The sequence below is a fragment of the Pezoporus wallicus genome, unplaced genomic scaffold, assembly GCF_028554395.1.
Source record: "Pezoporus wallicus isolate ANWC-B61680 ecotype Strahan unplaced genomic scaffold, APGP_CSIRO_Pwel_v1 contig_6472, whole genome shotgun sequence".
Lineage (NCBI taxonomy): Eukaryota > Metazoa > Chordata > Aves > Psittaciformes > Psittacidae > Pezoporus > Pezoporus wallicus.
Window position 1 is genome coordinate 486,145 of NW_026641049.1, and position 22,418 is coordinate 508,562.

Below are 22,418 nucleotides of genomic sequence, written 5' to 3' on the forward strand. Positions count from 1 at the left end.
TTTTGATTTATTCATATTGCTTTTTCAAAATGTACTCTAACTGTTCAGTGCTTCCAGGGATAATCCAAGGGTTTTTAGAAACTATATATCAGTTCAGGGCTTTTGAATACCCAGACCTAATTGAGATAATTGCTCTATTTTGACATTGACCTAATAGCTCTTTTAATAAGAGCAAGTAGTGATATGGCAAGGAGGAATGGCTTTAAACTTAAACAGGGTAGATTTAGGCTAGACATTAGGAAGAAGTTCTTTACTGTAAGGGTGGTGAGGAGCTGGCACAGGCTGCCCAGAGAAGCTGTGGCTGCCCCATCCCTGGCAGTGTTCAAGGCCAGGTTGGACAGGGCTTGGAGCAACCTGGTCTAGTGGAAGGTGTCCCTGCCCATGGCAGTGGGTTGTAAGCTTTAAGGTCTCTTCCAACCCAAACCATCCTACAATTAACTTCAGCTAGATAGTTATTTAGCAAGGTGCAGAACAAGGTATCCTAGCCTGTAATAGAATATTAAGTTTTATAATACAAAATAAGAGAGAGAAAAGTTGAAAAAGAAAATAACCATCGTCATCAGGGTAAGTATAAAAGTATAACCACTGAGGAATTAAGAAGTTAACCCTTCAGCATTATCTGATCCTGTGAAAATACAGAATAGGCCTGCTTTGCATGAACAAAATTTGAAAGTAATAATTGTGCCACAGGCTTTCAATCAGCATGAAATACGCAAATTGAAGTCATTAATAAGCAATTTTATTCATAGACAAGATGTGATGTAAATGGAGCTAGTCTTAAGCAAAGCAAATCATCTCTGTCACTGTGCATAGGGTGAGCCCATGTACTGCTTTCTGCATGCGTAATGAGAAAGACCAATTTGATGGCCAAGGAATTAAGTAACTTCTGTGCCTCACAGCTCTCAAGCTAAGCAAAAAGGAGGCTCATAATAATGACAATCCTGGACTACTGCAGCAGGGCTTTAGAAAATTTTCTATTTCGTTGTTTTTTCACATGTTGTACATTTCCACAAACTCCATAAGTCTATATAAATACATAATCTATTTCAGCAATGCAGAACAGAGAACTAGGTCCTAACTGTTTTTTTTTTACAGAGGATGTTTCGAACAGTGTGCTCACATTGCTGGCTCGTTATGAACAGCCACATTCTTCACACACAATTAAGCTAAAAGGTAATTTTCTTTAATTTAAGTACAGGATTTAAATAGAAGATATTGCGAGTGTCAATAAACATCACATTTATGAAGCAAAGCATCGCTGGTTCTTGCTTGTCACTATTACTGACAGCAAATTCCTTGAATTAGTGTGGTAGCAGGTTTGTTGGCTGAGAACCAGCTTAGACACTTTTATGATCAGAGAGCAGTATGTTTTAATTGCTAGGCTTTTAGTTATTGATAATGAATTTCAGTGACAATCAAACAATAAAGAAACATCACTGCTTGCCATGGCCTAAGAAAAGGGAAGGTACTAACAAATTCTGCTTACATAGAGTGTGCAAGCTTATGGATAGAGTGTTTGGTATCTTAAATATTCCTATGGCTCCTAAAAGGCCAAAAGCCAAAAGCAGTTCTACAACACAACTACCATTTTTCAAGCTTCAGTAATGCCAAAGCATCAAACCAGGAGCAGAACAGACTATTACCTGGCCAAAGCTCCAACATTCCTTTTTCTCAGTCTTGGACTACAGTACAAGGTTTATAGCATAGGTTTAATCCTTCACAGCCTCCCCATTGGGACTTACCCTACTGCACCCAAAGCAACATCTGTTTTAATTAGGCACCAGAGAGTTTGAGGAAAAGGAATACTTCTGGGTTCAGTTAGAAAATGGACATAGGCTCTTCCTAGTGAATAACCTTATCCTTTTTATTCTTGGTGCTGGAGGGACCATTTAACTCCCTATTGCCACTGTCCTCAGCCAACATTGCAGCAGTCAGACATTTGTATTAATCTGTTAAAAAAAAAAAAAAAAAAGGCACAAGAAGCAAGGGCTGCTAATTCTTTTAGTTTCTAATGACATGACAGCTTACATATTTTTGTTTCCTCTTTTCTCCAGTGTGTCTTCAATACCTTTCCAAACCTGTCATTTTCTATCAGAGATAAAATAGTGACATTTACAGAAGAAATTTTTGTCCAAAGAAAATATAAAGCCCAATATAATAACATTAAAATAGAAAATATATGTAAAAACACATTATGTCTCTGATACATAATGCTGCAGAAACAGCTATTATAACTAAATATCACCTATTACAACACACAAAGTTCTGCAGTGATGTTTCCTTGTATCATCTGGCATCAGTCTTGTTTGTTATACTAAAGAGGACAATTCCTTTTGTAGTTCTGAAAATTCCCCTTACTACTGACTATAGCACTTGACTAGGAAGACCAAATCATTTCTTCTTCTCTGTGCCCATTGGAGATGGAAAAAGTCCATTATAGTAAATGTATCCTTCCTACAATTTTTAATAAAATGTGTAATACACTTAAATACATCACATGCTTGAATTGGTATCAGTGGAAATACAATCCCTGTAATAGAAGCAATTTCAGAATGGATAATTCAGTATGTTTCACTGGTTTAACTACGGCTCAACAGCAAATAGCACCAACACCTCATAAGACACAATGCAAATGTAGTAGCAATAGTAGTTTAAGTATAGTTTAAAAGTAAAACTTAAGCCAATGGGATAAGAAAACATTTGGGCAACAGTCACTGGACTCTCTTTGATGCAAATTTTATGTTATTTTCTTGCATTTAACCATGATAATTCCAACTATTGAGTCAATTTTTCATTAAACTGCCAAGAAGTCACTGAAATTAACACACACAGAAGTGTGAACAAATATGGAGTTTCTAGGCCTTACAGATAACAACAAACCTGTACTTGAACCTGGAATGTTTGGAAGTGCAATAAAGGTAGTTCTTCAGGAAACACAAAGCATGTCAGAAAGAAATTTTCTTCTAGCTCACATCCATGGAATGAACTTTTTGGGTGGCTTGTCTTTCATAATTATGAGATGTTCCAGCTTACAGAGTTTTAACCTGAGTTTCAGTTTGTGTGCCTGCAATACAGTTTTCCTATTAAAATTCAACCCGTGCAGCTAACTTCATGGTTTGCCTGCAGTTTCACTGGACTTTGAAATTAACTCCAGAGCAAAAAACGAAGCTCAAGTTACTTACAAAAAACCTTGATACATGGAAAAAGCAATAAATTATCAGCTAATGGGGGACAATTTTCTCTTTATTTGGTCTTTTTTGTTGTCCACAGATCATTGCCCACTTCAAGTACTCTGTCAGCATTTGATTTGCCTAAATTTCAACACAAGTTATGTATTAATGCTAATTTATAACAAAAAAATTATGAGGTCAAGAATGAAAATGGAACATTGAAGCAAGATTCAATGTCTGGCCCCATGCACTTCTATATTTCAGTATTTTAGTAGCCAGTGTATATACTGAAGATAGTGTTTAAGTAAACAGAAAACTGGTAATCAGTTACTTTAATTTCAGTCTCAAAGTACATCTCATTGTAGGGGAAAGTCTACCAATTCCAGAAAACCAGACAGCGACTAAAACGCAGATCCAATGTTGGAAGGCCATTTTGAGAAGTGCGTTTACACAAGCCTTCTACCTTCTGGCATAGAAACACACAAGTAATTATTTATATCATTTCCACAATGTGGATTTCTACATGTGAATCACAAATGCATCACAGATAAAATGTTACACGCTGTGCCTGTGAGTTCTGAACATGTATTTGATTTCAGTGCTACTGTAAGCTTTGACAAAAATATCACATGCCATCTAAATGATATCTAATTTACTATATGTTGTTTCTATCTATACACTATTTCTAAAGTTAAAAAAGAACAGAAAAAAACTTAAGAAGTTATTTCTTTAGGAGTTTTGTTTTTAGGAGTTATTTTGGAGTTACTTCTTTCAATTTTTTCTTAGACAAATTAGCAGAAAGATTCTACTTTATTCAAATATATCTTGTAACATGGCAACGATGTAAATTGACAGAAATGTCAAAAGGAAAGCAAAAGTTACTTAAGTTTTGACAAAAAAAGGCAAAATTTGAACCACTGAGACTAGTAGCTCCAGCTGAGATGCTCATTACCCAGAGAAGGGGTTTTGTTCTTCACCTGCCAGTGATGGCTCTAAAGAAAGGAAAGGCAGCCCTCATCACAGAAAGCTATTTGTAAACATGTCACACCAAGAGCTTGAAGGCTTGAAATTAAAGCAGGTTACCACATTTCTTAGAGTCCTACAGTACTGAGAAAAATCCACTAGCATAGACTGAAAGAATAAAACCAGAGAAACAGATTTCCAACCTGAAAAAAAGAAAGGAAAAAGTAATACAAATAATAGCACCAGCTTCGCTCTGAGTCTGTTTTCTTCTCTTGCACTGTACTTTGGCTTTTGCTTCAAATCATCCTTTTCCACAATAGTAATTCAACAGTATCATCAGAGAAGTTGAGGGACTCAGAACACTGAACACACCTGCCATTCAAATATTAAAAAACACTGAAGAAGCCCAAAAGTTATATAAAGCAAGTGAATGAGAGCAATATACAGAAAATATCAAAACCAACTGTTATCATTTAAAATTGAGGAATTGGGGAAAAAAAAGTATAAAAGCTTTTCCTCCCTGGTGTTTTATTCTTCTTATTTATGGATAATTTTATTTTATTTTTTTTAAAATGTCACTGCTTTCACTTAAACAATGCTGTCATTGATGAGGTCACTTAATGTTTTGCTGAAGGCAGATATGTATGTACCCTGGTGTGTAACACTACCATGTTGTCTGTATTCACTAACCTCTTATAAGAACATGACCAAAATATAGAGGAGAAAAACTGCTACAGAAGCATGTGAATAATTTTTACTCAAAGGCTGGGGCCCTGCAGTCACAAGCAGTTGGGGTTGTCAAGCAACTCAGCTAGTCCTCAATCCCATCAGCTCCTGAGTGGCAGGACTGGTAACCTGGCTTTACACCACAAAAGCTAGCCAGATTTTACTCACCTACTAGAATGTAAGAAAGACTGAGCTCTAAACCCCCAGTAAAGTATACCTTTCACAGATTAAGACCTGGTTTTGGGCTTTGAGCCAAGGAGTCTATATTAAATGGTTTAATGAATTCTTCTCTTGTGTACTCAAAACACCTGACATGCCTGAATTCTAAAGCACATATTTCCTCTGTTTTGCAATTGAAATGTGTGCTACAGCTTTTATTTCTTCTTATTTCTTTGCAGGGTTCCTAATACCTACTAATAGATTATAAAAACAGAAAGACAAGATATTTTCACCATCCAATTTATCCTGTTACAGAATCTTGACCACAGAATTTTGTTAATTCTTTTACTAAAATCAGTTACTGGCTATATGATATTTTTGAAATACATATCTAATCTTGATTTAAACATTTATGATCATGAAAAGTGCCCAGTGTCAGCTATCAGAAATTTATTCCTAAATTATGATAGGTGGACAAAGACAAGATGATTTTGATTGTTACTAGCATACAAGTTGTTTAATTTATCATCTTGACTTGTTCATTTCCTCCCCAACCAATACCAGCTAATAATTGACGTTACCAGGAGTATTGTGATTGGTGCTTCTGGTGCTTCTTCAAAAGCCTAAACAATTTTCAAATCAGTTCACCAAAAATATAACAGAGCCAGACAAACGTGCTAGCTACAAAATAATGTTGTAACTAGGTCATTTTTCTGCAGTTTCTACTTATGTTAAAGCACAAATCCCTCAAAAGTCAGCTGCTTAAATAGCAGTACAGCTTCAGCTAGGCATTTTGGACCAATTCAATTCAGTCCCAAATAATGTCCACTGAATGGCTGCTCTGTGATAGAGGCAAGATGAAGCTAACATCCTACAGGATGAAACAGACTCACTAACTTACTGACAGGCACTTTACCTGGATTGGAATATAACATTAAAGAGTTATTAAGATATTGTGGAAAAGGAAGACATAAATACCTTAATGCCTTCTGCAGCTTTCAACTGGGTGCAGATGCCATAGAAGTCCAGAAAAGGGAAGCTATAGTAATTAACATTCCATAGTGATTATGGATTTCCCAGTACAAATCTAAAGTTTCAAGACTGCTATTGTATAAGATACTGATCCTGTTTTGTAAACATTCTTTGATTTCAGCTATTGCAGTATGTCTTAACACAAATGCAGTTAAAAGGCTTTCTGCAAAAAGGAAATAAAGCCCGTAAAAGAACTCAGAAGAACTGCAAAAGAGAAACTTTCACATTCTTTGTGCATCAAGATGAAAGGTTTGTACAGCTGCTCTGCACTGTAATTTTATTAAAAATAAAAAATAAAAATCTCTCTAACCTAAATTTTTCTCTGCAAGGCTGTTAAATCATGTCTACATACAGATTAACAGCTACCTAAATTATCATAAATGAATTTAGGGAGGAAAGCATCCTTTAAATGTGGATATGCTGTACAAGTAGAGATGATTTACCCTGAAACAGCTTTCAATCAAAAAATGGCACTCCATTAAAACTTTTCTGAGGAATATACTAGTAGAATTCTACAATGAAATCTATGCAAAAGGCCAGAAACTGAAGACACATGCTAGAAGTGCCAATATCTCAGCAATTAGGGCCTTACTTGAAAGTAAAAATGGTCTCAGGCAAGTGTTCTACTTACCAGTCTGCTTTTTTGTCCTGTCATTTAGAAACATAGGAGTAGCAGCAACATGAGATGTCAGAGCTTTCACCTGCCAGAGCAGAGCAAAGTTCTGAAACTGTCATAAAAAAAAAAAAAAAAAAAGGGGGAACTCATCTCAGTACTTAGATAAACATCTGTAAACTGTTGGTGCTTACACAACACAGACAGTTCTTTCCTTTTTTTTTTTTTCCAAAAATTTTTAAAAGCTTGTACTTAAGCTCCAGAAAATTATAACTTATCCAGTGCTAGAAATGGAAGTGTGTTCCTTTCACCACCTAGGTACATCATTATTTCGAAGGATCATATGTCTACAGCAGCAAAAATTATTGCCTTATGGTATATGTCATACTCGAAGCCGTAACAGAAGAAAGAGAACTGAATACTTAAAAGCTTTATCTTTCTTTAATGTTATGTGACAATAACACTAAAATTGCGTGAGACATCTTCAGGTTTTTATTTCTTTTATATCTACATTTCTAGCATTAGGTGATGAATGGGTTCAGAAATCACTGGGAACTGCAAAAACGCTAGTGAAAACCAGGTGGCCTTTTGCCTCCCTCTCTGCCTGAATTTACTGTTAGGACTGGGAATGTATAAATCCAGGTATGATCATAAAAGTGGCAAAAATGAAAACTAGCAAAGCAAATGAAGTTGGCAGGACCAATACCTCTTGAGCCATCTTTTGATGAACGACTGGCATGGTGTCCTGGTTTCAGATGGGATAGATTTAATTTTCTTCTGTACCTTCCAGCTGGTACAGTGCTTTGTTTTACCTTTAGAATGAGAAAAATGTTGATAAACTTATGGTTTAGTTGTGGCTCAGTAACACATCCTGATCAAGGACTTTTCAGTCTCTCATGTGCTGCCAGTGAGGAGGAGCATGAGAAGCCAGAAGGGAGCAGAGACAGGACACCTAATCTGAACTGGCCAAAGGGGAATTCTGCTCGGTACAGAAACAGGGGGGAGTTAGCCAGGTGCTGCTGATGTCTGCTTAGGGACAGGCTGGGTATCAGACAGCTAGTGGTGAGCAGTTGTACTGTGCATCACTGTTGGGTTTGTGTGTGTGGTTTTTTGTGTTTTGTCTTAATTTTATCTCTCTTTTTGTTAGCTCCCTTTTAATTATATTGTACTTTATTTTAATAATTAAACTGCTCTTATGTCAACCCACAGGTTACCTTTTTCTGATTCTCTTCCCCATTCCAGAGGCAGGGAGAGGGGGAATGAGCAAGTGGCTGCGTGGTACTTAGTTGCTGACTGGGGTTAAACCATGACACATGAGTTACAAGAAACTGAGTTAGGATACCATATACATGACAGAAAGATTAGATGTATAAAGGTGAAAGAATTGATCAGTATTCTTAAGTGAACTGAAACAGAAGCTGAAGGCCAGTGAATTAATAATCACTTTGAAACAAAGAGGTGTCCTTTTAAATCATGTCTGCCCTAGAATAAGGTTAGGATAAGAAAAGAGAAAACTTAAAAACATTATAAGAGTAGGAAAGAACAGGAGTTGCCAAAGAAAATTCAGAACAGGAAAGTCCTGTCCCCTTTGGGCAAATGTCTGAGATGGACAGACAACAATTGGTATTAGGAGTGGAGCTAAAGTGAACATGGAATAGGGACACAAAAAAAAAAAATGAGGCAGATAATAGCTGTTTTATGCAACCTGAGGGCTCAAAACATCAATTTCCAACACCTCAGTTCAAGCTGGTATTTTCTGCCACCATATCCTACATTTCATAGGATCATAAAATGGTTTGAGTTGGAAGGGAACTTAAAGCTCATCCAGTTCCAACCCCCTGCCACGGGCAGGGACACTTTTCACTAGACCAGGTTGCTCCAAGCCCTGTCCAACGTGGCCTTGAACACTGCCAGGGATGGAGCAGACACAGCTTCTCTAGGCACCCTGCGCCAGTGTCTCACCATCACCACAGTAAAGAACTTCTTTCCTAATGTCTAATATAAATCTACCCTGTTTAGGCCTAAAGCCAGTCCTCCTTGTCATATCACTACTTGCTCTTAAGAAAAATCTCTCTCCAGCTTTCTGGAGATTCCCCTAATTTCTCCTGCTGGACAAGACAATGTTTGGAACATTTCTAAAACTAATTCTGTTACTGTGTCTGTGCAGTTTGTAGCCATCTGTGCTGCAGACCTCTGTTTTCCAGTGTACATGTAGGTCAAGATGGCTGAAATTGCTGCCTTCTCACTAGTATCTCTGCCTGAAATGTGACAGCTGTACACAATAGCTTTACCTGATATAAAATGGATTGCAGTCAATATACTTATCTGCCTCTTTGAGACAAGCAAAACAAAATGAAATTCCTTTAATGACCTTCACAACTTTTAAACCTTGTTTTTTTAAGTAAAATTTGTTTGCCATCCTTTCATTTTTGAGGTTGTATTTACATCCTTCCCAACATGAAATAATAAATGAAAATCCTCTAGTGACCTTCTCTGAATCACATTCATTCAATATGCTTTTGGTGTGTTCCTTGTTACTCCTATCTAAAATGTATAGACTTATCTTTCTGATCTCTTCTAGCAAAATCTTTCCTTGCTTAATTGTATTGATTGTCCTCTTGTGTCCTATCTGGTTGACAGTAAGTAAACTGGGCACTGTATATAAGGCAAAGCATGCCTTTAAATTGTTTCACCCAATTCTTTCACCCTTACAATCTAAAATAATTTTGAGCCTTCTCATCTTATTTTCTTAATAACATCTTCTTAAAACAACTTGTCATCAGTGTTTTGTGTCAAGTACTGTTTTCTTCTCCTTTATCTGCACACAAATCCTTGGCTTCAGAAAACAACCTTGAAGAATTAATGCTAATGGGATTGGCAGATCCTGTTTTAAACCATAATCTAAACACAAATATATTTATTACCCGTTATTTCTTGGGGGTTTTAAGGAACACTTTAGACTTCTCCGCAAATTTGTTTTAACAAAGCAACAAACAAAACCAGAAAATTCAGATTCTGGAACCTTGGTTACATACATCCTTAAAGCACATAACAAATGAAAGAAAAATAATTATGATACAACACTGCAATTCATAAATGAAGAGGCAACCTATTGAAACGTAGCTTTTCTTGAGTGGAAGCAATAGACATTATTCAAAACCAGTAGCACTTGCAGCATTAGCAAAGTATATGAAGATAACCTGTTGTTCATTCAAAAACATTCATTAACTTGATTCTTTAAAGTAATTAAAAGTTCATCTTATGTTTCTTCTACTCTCTAGTAATTAATGTGCCTGGGTTTTTTGCTACCCGTCTCTCCCTAAAAATTTTGAGACCCATGAACTTCTGTGTAGAGGAGTGTAGTGGTCAGTCAGCACAGAGTTCACTGTGGGTCACAGCCTAAGGGCAGATTAGAATTGGGAATTTTACTGAAAACATAACATCAAAATTTTACCATGAAAATAGAACATGCCTATTAATAATACAAAAAACCCTTTGAACCATCAGTTTACATAAAACCCTTGCACTACGAGAAGCTTTCTGCCAATTTACTCCGGAAAAGTTGTGTAATTTCATTTATTCATACCTTTTTCTTCTCTACTTGGTGCAGCTGGAGGAGGATTAAAACATTCAGGCAGTAGAGAAAGGAAACCAGCCAAGTGCTTGGCATAAAGGAGACCTATCTCCACCTCCATCCCCTTGAAGAATACTACTGAAAAATATCCTTTCTATTCTTAAATTCTCTTTGACATCTCTCTTCCTCAAAAGTTCATTCTTACAGAAGGTAGGCATGTTCCAGTTGCTCTCTTTAGTCCAAAGCTGCTTTCCTCTGTAAGCCTGGTAAACTTATAAAAGCAAGGATTCTCCATCACCCATAAAATATTGAGACAAAGAAGTGCCTGAATGCAGAAACATTTCCACATATTTTGGGACTTTATAGTGTTGAAACAAACCACTGAAGTCTGGGACTGCTTTTCTTGTAGCACTCTGAAATATTTCACTTGATCATAAAAGAAATGTTATTGTATAGCAGCTACCCAAAAGCCTTTTCTTATTTTGGAAGATGTTTTGTTTATGCTAAAACCTGCTTCGCAGGAAAACAGATGATTTCAAAACAGTTATTTGCCTGACATGAATGAAAACAGCAGGACAAAAGGACTTTGACAAATTTTATTGAGGCATTCCTTCCCTCCAGCGCATCAACCTAACCACACAGCTTGGTGTCATCATCAAGCATGCTGAGGGCACCCTCAGTCCAACTGTCCATGTCACCAACAAAGATGTTGAACAAGACCGGTCCCAACACCAATCCCTGAGGGACACCACTTGTTACTGGTCTCCGGCCGGACATTGAGCCATTGACCACAACTCTTTGTGTGCGGCCATCCAGACAGGTCTTTATCCACCGAGTTGTTCATTCATCAAATTGATGTCTCTCCAATTTAAAGACAAGGATGTCATGGAGGACAGTGTTGAACACTCTGCACAAGTCCAGGTAGATGACATCAACTGCTCTACCCCTGTCCATCAGTTCCATAGCCCCATCATAGAAGGCCACCAAATTGGTCAGGCAGGATTTCCCCTTAGTGAAGCCATGCTGGCTGTCACCAAGCACCTTGTTGATTTTCATGTGCCTAGCATGCCTTCCAGGAGAATCTGCTCCAAGATTTTGCCAGGCACAGAGGTGACACTGACTGGTCTGTAATTCCCTGGGTCATCCATTTTCCCCTTCTTGAAAACGGGGATTATATTTCCCTTTTTTCAGTTGTTGGGAACTTCACCTGACTGCCATGATTTCTGAAATATGATGGCCAGCGGCTTAGCAACTTCATTTGCCAGCTTCTTCAAGACCCGCAGATGGATTTCATCAGGACCCATGGACTTGTGCACATTCAGGTTCTTAAGATGGTCTAGAACCAGATCCTCTCCTACAGTGGGCGCAAGGTCTTCATTCTCACAGTCCTTGCATCTGCCTTCCAAGTCTTGCGTGGTGTGGTCAGAGCCTTTGCCAGTGAAGATCGAGGCAAAGAAGTCATTCAGAACCTCAGCCTTCTCCAAATCCTGTGTAGCCAGTTCTCCTGATAGCTTCCTGAGGGGGCCTGCATTGTCCCTAGTCTGTCTTTTATTTGCTATGTACCTATAGAATCCCTTCCTGTTATCCTTTACATCCCTAGCCAAGTTTAATACTAACTGGGTCTTAACTTTCCTAACCTGGTCCCTATCTTCCCGAACAACATCCCTGTACTCTTCCCAGGCCACCTGTCCTTGCTTCCATCTTTTATAAGCCTCTTTTTTCATTTGAATTTTCCTCAGCAGCTCCTTATCCATCCAAGGAGGTCTCCTGGCCCTCCTGCCACACTTCCTTCTACTTGGGATGCAAGACTCCTGAGCTTGCAGTAGGTGATCCTTGAATATCAACCAAGAGTCTTTCCCCCCGCCCTGCCCTCTAGGGCTACATCCCAATGGAACCTTACTAACCAGGTTCCTGAAGAGGCCAAAGTCTGCTCTTTTGAAGTCCAGGGCAGTGAGGTTGCTGCATGCTCTTCTCACTGTCCTGAGGATCTTGAATTTGACCATCTCATGATTGCATTATATTTGGATAATATCATGATAATATATCATGATTTGTATAATGTCATGATTTCTATAATGATTTGTATATAATATCATTATTTGTACAATATCATGATTTTTATACTATCATGATAATATATCATGATCTATTATATTTGTAATAGTTGGCAATGACAAATAGTAACCTGCAGAGCCTTTTCCATAAAGTTGTTTCCAACTTAAATAAAATTAAATTTTACCCTTCTACCAAAGATCAAACCCAAAATCTTCTAGTGATCCAACAACTTCTCTTTTGTTTGTATGCTGGATAGTGTCGTTGACTGAAATGTCACAAAGGGAGAAAATAACCAGCTTAAAAAATGGCATATTCATACACAACCCATGCCCAATTGTGATCACCTAGAACACTGCTTATTCTTCCTTTAACTCCATTCACCCTCATACAAAAACTTCTGCTTTTTCATGTGATACTTTGGCTGGATTCCTATAGAAAATAAAGCATATTTCACTTGAGTTACATCACTTAATACCTTCAGTCTCTGTTTAGCTGGCTTACACATTTAAGTCACACAGCTGGCTACACTGCATTTTTCTGGGTGAAAAAGATGAACTTGTTAGTGTCTGGAAGCCTTTTGACTTTTTCTGGGTAAAAAGAAATTCCTGTAAGGTGCATGCCATTTCACTTTAAATCTTTTTAGTAGCAATCTTGAAATCAGAAAAGGCTCAATTTCCTTTGCTAGAGCTCGTTGTTCTAGTCAGTTAAAAACTTATATATTATCTTAAATAATAAGACTATCTTTATTTATTATAAAATTATCTTTAATAATAATAAGAAAATATATTTTTACTTTCTTGCTTGAGATGCACCATTCTTGATCAAAACTAGAATGATTTTAACAAACTATATAATACAATCTTCTCAAGACAAATGTTAAACAAGCAAGGAATAACAGAATATGAGCAAAGATTACAAAAGATTAACAAATAATTATTGCTTGAATCATGGTACCACAGCTACAATTTGCCATGTTATTGAAGTGAGGTACTATAACATTTAGTTTATTGTTCATATGGAAATTGGAGTAGAAACATACTCCTGGATCATGGAAATAATATACCATTTTAGCAGGGAAAAAAAAAAATATTGGATAGATAATGCATGGAACAGTATTGGGAAGTATGATATGCAGTATGAACTAAGTAAAACCAAATCTACCTAGCTGTATTTTATAGAGACTCGGAGCAGTTAAGCTTCAACAGCTGCAGCTCATGTCTTCTGTAAAGGTTGTGACATGCTGTTTTTGCAACTCCAATCCTAGAATGCAACAGCACCTGAAAACACCAAGAGCACAGTCCTTGAAAACCCAAAGATGAGGTGCATCAATTTGTAGCGATCACTTGCAGTGAAACAACACTATATTACAAAAGAATTAATATCCTCATTACTTTCTTGTCCCTTCATCCAATCCTTGCTGTGATCTGCTTACAATGAAGTTTGTCCTCATTATGTGGAAGGGAGAATTATTAGAAAACAACTTTGCATCGTAGGTTGTCTAATGAGACCTACATACAAATTACAGTGAAGTTCTTTGCTGAAATAGCAGAGATACAGAAGTTCAGATAGAGCCACTCCCGCTTCACTTATTAATAAATCAGAAGGCACAGGTGTCCACTTTATAAACTAAATTGCACATGGAACTGTTATTAGCCAGTTTTACAGAGAAATTGTACAGATACAGCTATAAGCTTTAGTTTAGTAAAATAAAAAGATAAGAAAAATTACAGCCTACACAGTAAGTATCCTCTCTGTATAGGCAGAACTATTTGCCCTTCACTTCTTATTTCTTTGCACTGTTGACAAAATAAAGCAAAAAAAAAACCAAAACAAACCCAACCCTCTTGGGCTTTATATCCACAAGTACATTGACAGTATCTTTCCAACATACCCTGTGTGGCACTACTTACTTCATGAAGAGAACATGATAGACAACTGTCTCAGTTGGGATGGAGTACAAGTTTTCTAAGTGATGTGCAGGAGGCATTAATACAGTCTAGGTCAAATAGAGCTCAGATCTCACATATTTAGTGTGAATGTGGACTGTGGTAGCCCAGCAATAATCACTGGATGAACGTAAATCCATTAGTATTACTAATAGCCTGGAAAACCTAGGCAGTCATGGAGAAGCCCCTAACAAATTCTCTTTCCTTCAAGTAAATTCAGTGCTAGGGTAAAGTTAGAGCAGCAACGACTCTGAAGAGCCAACCTATACAGCATATACTATGCTGCTGAATTTCCGTAGCAGTATTTAAACTGCAGCATAGATTAGTTTCTAAAAATTGGCTTAAGACCACAAAATGCTGTCCTTCCTCCTCCTACCCATCTTTCCCCCTAATTAGATATTCTCTATTCCAGGAATATATAAAATACAATACAGTTGAATACCTTTTACCTTAGACCTAGTAGTGTATTTTAAGGCTTCAGATTTTGGTATACATTTTTGTATGGTTTATCTGAGATGGTCTGACTTATGATTTAAGAAAACCAAACAGGAAAAAAACCCACCATCATATAATAAACCTTGTTTAAAGCTATACAGGAATTCTAGATACTGCAATAAATATTAAAATGAAATTCTGTTGGAACTGGCATTGTAGTACATTTTCTTTTCAAAGAACTCATGAATTCATTCAAGATGCTCTCCCTGGGAGAACTAGGCAACCTGAGTTTTCATGTCTTGCTCACTTAAAAGCCAATAATCATGCCACTCTTTCCCAATGCCAACACAGGAACCATTCCATTTATATGAGAGACTGGATCAAAATTGTGCTTAGAACTCTCAGCCACATTTGTCCAAGTTTAAGGGTGAACACAGACTCTAGGCATCTAAGCAGTAAAAAACATACTTCCTAAAGCTAGAATATCTATCTATGAATAGAGAGGAAATTTTGCACTATAAAAAAAACTTATACTTGTCTCCCAGACCTTTTGTTACACAACAAATAACAAAGCCTTGCAAAATTACACTATTTCTGAGAACTGCACCACATTAAGGTTTCTGTCGGGTTCATATTAAATATCTCTTCGATAAAATAGATAGTATTATAACAATTTTTTGACCCAAGATTGAAAATTCAAAGTATTTGTAGCAGCAGCTGTACAATTGTCACAAATCATTTCGTTTTCTATAAATATGGAATCCATTTGCAAATCCTGGTCACTGATCTAAATATGTTTCCTTTAAATACCTATAGGTGGTGCTGAAATAAAGTAATTTCTTTTTAAAAATCACAAAGCAACTCTGTCGCAAGCTATATATGAAGATAAATATTCCTCCTGGTTGTGCAGATTTACTTCAGGGAAATGTATCTCGATCAGAAATCATACTGAAGTGCATTATTTGTGTTTGCCTTGGGTCCTTATTATAACAGATTAACTCATATGGCCATGTCTCATAGACAAGGTTTCCAAGACTGAAGTTGATAAACATAAGGGTATTTTATAATTATTGGAAAGACCCAATAACAGCAACATAAGCTGTGAAAATGTAGCTGTCATGAATATGGCAGTACTACAAAGAAAAAAGAACAAATGTTTCTCCAAGAATTTCCCTTTCAGGTTATACTTTCCAACTTGATAATCATAAATTTTGCCATTCGGTATAAATTATGACAATGTAGCTGCTAATAATATCTCTCTGGACATCAGCCCAGTTTGCTGAAATGAAGCAGAAATAACTTCTACCCAAACATATAATGGAAAAGAACAAAATCTTTGCCAGGCAAAATTAACATGTGGTAACATGATAATCAATACCAGATGAATCCATACTTCCTGGTTTCAAAAAAAAAACCATAATTCCACATTAGTGATTATTTTCAGAAAAACTGAAGTGTTTGCTATTATGAACATACTTCATGGTGAAAGTCATAGCTTGAGACACTTCCTGTAATGCTAACACTTAACACCTTATTTCCAAGCACTATTCAGCCTTTTAAAATTCTGAAACTGAAGAAAACAAGTTGCAACAGAAAATAAGCAACTTTATCTTAAACTGCTAAAACTATTAAGTAAGGCACAATAAAAAATATGTGTCAGAAAAAAAGTATAAATTATCAAATGTTGATAATGTTTGTTTTATGCATATCATGTAAAATAACTGAACAACATAAGCAGACAGGGGAAAGGACCCCTTTTAGTCTAGGAATCCAGCTCCATTCTTTTTAAAAGTAGTTACAGAACAAAAGGCAAATCATGCAGAACATCAAATTGCCTCCTCTCCTCTTGCAACATAAACCACAATCACAGATGAGGTTTACCCTGAGCACATCATAAAATCCGAACAACAAAACACAGAAAGCTACATTCAGACCTCAATTAACAAGAGAAGAGAGAAAAAAGTATATATGACTGACAGGTTATGTTCCTAAAAGAACAAGAACTCTGTTTGCTAAACATAGTATGGAAACTGACTTTTATTTTTTCTAGCTTGCCTTTACTTGCAAAGTTAAGCTAATTTGAGGAGAAAGCAGGTTACATGGGAAGTAGAATTCACACAAAAAAGAAGGCTTTGTACACCACCCTTTCACACATCATATTCTTCTAATTAAGATGTAATCTGTGTTTTTTTCACAGCACCCACCTTCCAGACATAAACCTCTTTCCTACAGCTAATTTGGAAGTTTAGATACACTGCAACACAATTAAGATGCAATAAGGCAGCATACACAGACAGGCTTAAAATGGTACACAAACTCGATAGAGACGAGGCCACTGCTTCAAAAGTAATGCAGGTTCTTACTCTTAACACGCAAGGGCATTATCTTCAAGCCTAGTTTCCAAATGAAGATATAAACAAATACTGAATTTGTTAAGAACATCAAACTGGAAAATAGTTTAAAGCTTGCACAGGATGAACAACTCAGTTATTTCCTAAGTAAGTTAGCTATATTTGCCCACCTCTCCTCAGAGATCTTTTTTGGATTAGAGGGCATCTTTAGTATTCACTTTGACTTCCTAATGTCTTCCTGAACCAGGTGTTGCATATTTTAGTAGCACAAACAGGATTACAAATTGGTATTAGTACAGAAAACTAATTTTTGAGAAAAACAAGAGAAGGTTAAAGTCCCCTAACTACTTCTTAATCTTTGAAAATTTTCTATAAACCTAGAGGAAAGCTTAAAATTGATCTAGGCTGCCTAAGGAAGCTGCAAAAAGAAGCATACTTCCTTGGACAAAAACTGTTCTAAGTCTACTGCTCTCCCAGAAAAAGATAGAGGGCACAAATCAGACACATTGTAGTAAATGTATACAATTATGTGTAATTGTATTAGGAAGTTTGATTTCACAGGGAGTGTTTAAGGTAGCATGAATCAGTCATTGGATTAGAGGAGCATTACTTGGCAACATTTACATTATTTGAATTTGCTAGGAAAGGACTTCAAAACTTAAGTTGCACAGGTATAGTGCTAATGAATGCTGTGGCATGGACCAGTCATTCCATAAGCAGACAGAAACATATCAAAATGCAGACATTTGCAATGATCTATATGTATCAATAGAATCAAAATTTTCACTCAAATCAGAAAACAAAGCTGAAAACAAAACAGTTCCAAAACAACAAATTTCAAGCCCTACTGACTCAAAGAGCTACAGCTGAACTTGACAGTGCCATTTTACATCATTTGGGTTGGAAGGGACCTTAAAGATCATGGGCAGGAACACACCTTCTACTAGGTTGCTCCAAGTCCCATCCAACCTGGCCTTGAACACTTCCAGAGATGGGGCAGCCATAGCTTTACCGGGCAGCCTGTTCCAGTGCCTCACCACCCTCACAGTAAAGAACTTCTTCATATCTAATCTGAATCTACCCTCTTTTAGTTTAAAAACAGTACCTCTCACATCCTAACCATCCTAACCTGACACTCCCTGATAAAGAGTCCCCCTCCAACTTGTAGGTCCGCTTTAGGTACTAGCAAGTTGAGGTGTCCCCAGAGCCTTCTCTTCTCCAGGCTGAACGACCCAAACTCTCCCAGGTTATCCTCATACAGGAGGTGCTCCATTCCCTTTATCATCTTCATGGCCCTCCTATAAAAATTAACATTTATTTTCATTAATTTTGCGCATAGCAAAAGAGTTAGATTAATTTCGGCTGAAGTGGGTTATGTTCTTATACAGTTGGATTTTATGGGTAGCCAAATTTACTTTTCAATCTATGCTGGTTGATAAAAGATGTTGTTCGAATATATCCAGAATTGCAGATTAGAGATACTGCCATTATGAAAAATATGATGACCCAAATTCAGGTTGAGAGTCATGGTAAAGTGATACTACAGTAAATATTGCCCAGTATTTGAGAGAGTTTACCAATTTCAAATCTGTTGTGTTCTGTAGCTCTCTAAAAATTATTCATATAGGAATTTACCCTAGTTAGGAAGGTATGTCTACATATACCAGGTGGTATACTGATTAATTTACTAAACCTCCCAGGAAACCTTGAAAGATACCTAACGTATACCTAACTTAGAATTTGAGGAAACCTGGTTGAATACCTGGTTCAATAATGTATTTTATCAGTTTAGTGTATAAACCACCTATGAACTGGCAGCTGCATGTTCCAAACACACCCTCAACAACTCAAGATCATAGCTCTGCTGACACAAGGTTTCAAAACTTCTTAGGACCAACTATGCATTGGTTCTGGGAAACCAGTTTTCATTGTTGGATCTTCATACAGAAGATGGAAGCCTCAGTGAGGGTTGGTTGCCCCTCTCCATTGGGAGCTGCAACAACTTCGAAGTGCTTTCCCTTTGGCCCCTACCTGAGTTACAGTGCAGCAGTGTTGCAGCCATGCCAGTGCCCAGTCACTGATTCTGACTCAAACACTGAATTCTCTCTTGACCTCAGACTCACTTTATCACTGTGCAACTGTCTGGCAATCACTGGGCTACATCTGACCTTGGTTATTCTCTCCAGACCTGATCACATCCCTCTCTTGCTGACATGACTTTCCAGTTTGACCTTGCACCTGCTTTGTCACCACAGACTTGTCCGAGACTCTCAGCTGATCCTGGCTGTCATTACCATGGCTGCCCCACTTGCCTTACTCTCATGTTGTGGGACTGCACTGCTGTCACTGCCCCTGCCTGCCTTATTGTGCTTGACTCCTGGTTTCTCTTCCCTACCTTTTCTGCTTCCTGACAACTTCATGCATATTTTCTTCAGGCAATGCTGCATTTTTACACTTAAACTGTGTATTAAATTCTAAAAAGCCTCTACCTTGAAAAGGTAGATATCCTATTCTCTTCCAGCCTCCTATCTTCTGTCCTCCTTTTGTTTCTAACTACCACAGCCATCCTTCTTTTGCACCCTTCTGTCCTTCTCATAGGTCACTAATGCTCAGTAAAGGACTCAACAAGTTTGTTCAATGAAAGGAGAGGTAATGACATAAGCAGGTGGATGTGTGAAGGAAAGAAGGAGTAAGGACACTCATTTTGGTGACAGTGAGTTGCTGCCCTAGCTCCACCAAAACAGCAGCTTCACTTTCAGTTTCCTTATTTCACTGTGTATCTTAATCCTCCATTCACCTTTAGTTAACACCTGATTTTCACCTTGCAAGTCCCCATCTGCCGCTATATATTTTTTCAAAAGAAAAAACTCTGAAAAACAAAGAAAACACCCATGCTTTTATCTAATTGCAGCTCAAAATGAGCAAGTAACATGTCATTCTCACCTTCCTTTTCCCTCAGCACAGCAGCTATCCCAGTGGGTTTTTTTTAACCTTATTGCTTTCAGAAATACATCAAAATTCTCATCTACTTTTTCTGCATACCCCTATTCTAAAGAATTCCTACAAATCTATGATCAGCAGTAAAGACATTGTCATACTCCTCCCATCAATCCTCTTGGTACTCTACCTACACATGCTATATATAGACATCAATCAAGAAATCTGTCCCAGCAATAGCAAATAGCTCTCAAAACATGACAGAACCACTGTGTATTTATTAACAAAGCATATGAAGTAAGAGATATAAATGATGTGCCATTTTTTGTCAAAGTTCAGATTGGATCATGAAGTTACTCATAGCATACATAAAGGGGCATAGGTAAAACCCAGATATTTTGGAGCTGAAAGCTCACTGCTTAGGTAGAACACCAAAGTGACTGTAAGAAAAACAGACCGCATTTCCAAAATAGACTATTTGAAAATGAATCCTCTGCAAAGTTTAAGCATTCTACTAATTACAGAACGAAAATGGTATTGTTCAATACAGAATTATTTTGCCAAGTGTCAAAATTGAATTTATTCACTCAGATACAACATGGGAGGATTTTACTTCTATCTAATGGCTAATCTCAGACTGAAGTTTTACTGACCATAATCGTATCTGTTAATGGCAAAGCAGTACAGTACAAAAGTAAAACAGAAGCTAAAATTGAAATTATAGTCTTAATTATTATGGCAGTATCTTAAAGTACATGTAAAATTATGCTCTCCAACTGTAACAGCACTATTTCTCTTGATTCAATTTACTGATGATATTGTTGGTGAATAAGTAGTATTTCACTGTTCATGAACCCTTTCTCTGAAAAGCCTTGAAAAGGTTACTGATACAAAAAAAAAGCTAAATCTGAGCAAAAGAAAAACAGCACCTGGTAACAGCTGTTTAAAATCATGCTTTCTTGTCTTTCTATTCTACAAACACCATGTTTTGCTCAGTCTGGCCATGCCCAATACTTTTGAGAAAACAAGCCATAATGCCTAAATCTGCAAAACTTTAGAGTCACAGCTGAATAAGATTCCATAAAGGGAGAGTGAAAGAATGGATCAGTCCAAATACTCAGGGTTGGTCAGAAGCAATGAAATCCATGTTTATCAATATGTATGTATTTTTACAGCAGGAGAGGAGGTACATACTGCTTATGTAGCCTACTCCATTCCTAGAGAAATAGGGAAAGACAAAAGAACAATGACTGTGTGCCTTACCCTATAACAACTCTCTCAATCAGAATCTGTCAGATATCTGGTATCATTATCTTATCCCATCATATCATTTGAAGGAAGCTCCTAGGGTGCCTCCATCAGTCGGTCATCTGATCATCAGTAACCACAAAATACAAGAGAAAGTTTAGAAAAGATGCCTGGAGGGAAATATATTTTCACAGGCTGCTTTGGGGCCTAATAGTGCCACAGGAAAGGAATTCCTGAGCTTTGAATACACTTCCTGGTCAATATTCTATGAAAAATTTTACTACTAGTCTTGGAAACTCATAAATCCTATTCCACTTCAATGATTAACCACATCCAATGCACAGTTCTGTTAAATGCACTTACCATTCATGTCAAGTCTTCTAGAACTGGGTAGGGAATAAAACTGCCTCTTACACTGCATCTAATCGTATAACTGAAATTTTCATTCATTGTATTATGCGCATTAACCCAGGCTGAGGTCAGACTGTTGTAGCATTGTGTTTATGGACACAGAGGTTAGCTTATAAATTGAAATTCTCCCAACAGTGTATTGAAAACTGTTCAAATGTAGATTCTTTTTTTTGTTTTGTTTTGTTTTTAAATTCGTGATATCAACACTTAGACAAAAAGGTGTTTTCATGTTTAGAGCAGACCCAGCAGAAGCAGACACTATTTTTTTTTTCCTTATCTTCAAGGAGTTTATTTAGCAGTTTACATATATGGCAAACAGATGCTACTACTTCAATTTAGTCATAACATACCGTGATATCTAGCGAGGCGCAAAGCAGATGTGTTTGAATTTAACTATGCTTTATCTTTTCTGCAATATATGTATTCTAATTTCAATAACCAAGGAGCACTTTGCAGTGTTGGCACTTACTAATAAAAACACCCCTTTTCTCCTCCTCCTGCTACAAAGAAGCTACCAGTTTTCATGAGGTACAAAGCAGAACAAAGATACTGATTCTATAATTACTTTGTTAATAACTAATTGCCAACCATACACAGTTCTGCTCTCTTTTCTATCAGGATGCAGCATACACCATGTTTGCACTATGTAAAAACTTGTGTACTTACTATCCTCATCTGTTAAGTCACTGAAAACAGCTAACAAAGCCTGTCACAGTGAAAAGCACTGCAAGTTACCCCTAACATTTCCAGTATTTCAGAAAGCCCCTATTCCCATGCAAAACTGACCTGAAAATGAGC